The following is a 1,411-nucleotide window of genomic DNA, read 5'->3' as shown; positions in this document are numbered from 1 at the left end:
ATCTGATACACATCTACTTTGACACCCGCTTGCGGCTAAGATCTTATCATTCTCATGATAGTTTTAGTTCAGTTGTATTAATAGTTGAATACCCGTTAATAACCCCGTTTCTCATATAAAAGTATCATTCTCAACAAACTTGAATAAAGAGTATCTTTGTTGTGTCTGGTCATTTTACTGTCTTATTTTATTTTATTTTTATAAGTCTTTTAAAGTAACTGGATATATCATTTTTTTTTTGACCTTATCGAAACAAGAAACTCTATAATATTCGATATCAAGAATACTATCAATCTGCACTTACCGAAATGTCTGATAATAGTCATAATAACCATTCTGTCGCTGCTACTGGAGAACCTTTCTCTTCTGTTGACGGTGTCATCACGTCTACGAGCTTTCCGGATGTTGTACCTGTCAACATTACTACTGCTGCTACCCCGTCATTTCAGGAATCCAGTTCTGCTGCTATTCAACATGAGGATGATTCCATGGTAGTTGATCCGACTCCCGTTGTTGAAGGTGAAGCTTCTTTTGAGGCTTTCGTTCCTTCTGACACAACTGGGATGGTTAACTTGCCCTCTGCTGAGTCGTCTTCGATAGTAGCCCTCAAAGAAGGCCTACATCAAATGGTTATGGAAAACCGTAACTTGTCTTTGCAGTTGCTTGCTAAACGCAACTTGCCGGAAGAACAACTGTTACCTCTCCGTAATCGTTTGGCACAAAACCTAAGGGACATGGAGCAATTAGAAGCAATTTTGGCTCAGGATGCAAAGTGTATTGCTTTGTTGTCTAGCATTGGTTCGTCTTCTCCCTCTGTTTCTTCAGGAAATAGTACGTCTTCTGTCAGTGGTCAATCGTCTGCTGATATATCCTTGTCTTCGACTAACAGTAAGCCTGCTGTTCAAAAGGCGGTAGTTCCTAATGATCTACCTCTTTTTCAGTGGAGTGCTCGCGTCTATGACAATAAACTTTTTGTTTATGAGGATATTGAGGATTGTCTTCAAAAATTTGAAGATATTCTGGATACATGGCAACTTCCCCTTGAAGATCACTGGTATCGTCTTGTCCGCAAATGCCTTACCAAGGAAATGCGCGACTGGCTTCGTTCGTTTGTCAAACAACATTCCAAAGAATCTTCCTGGTCTATTTTTGTTGACGAATTTAAGAAGGAGTTTGGTCCTGCTGCTGAGGTTGAACGTACCAAGGCGACATCCGAATTGATGGATCTAAAAAAACACGCATCTGAAACTATGCGAGATTTTTGCAACCGTTTCAAGAATCTTCGTAAGAAATCAGGTGTCACTGATAAATCTGTGCTGTTGAATAGCTTCAACCGTGGCTTGGATTCCCAGTTTTTCCAAGGACTCTCCTTTTCGCTCAACTTGGCCAATGAACGCCAACGCAAGGATAT

The sequence above is a fragment of the Mycotypha africana genome (genome assembly GCF_025528875.1).
Source record: "Mycotypha africana strain NRRL 2978 chromosome Unknown BDF20scaffold_18, whole genome shotgun sequence".
Taxonomy (NCBI): domain Eukaryota; kingdom Fungi; phylum Mucoromycota; class Mucoromycetes; order Mucorales; family Mycotyphaceae; genus Mycotypha; species Mycotypha africana.
Note: the sequence above shows the minus strand (reverse complement) of the source record.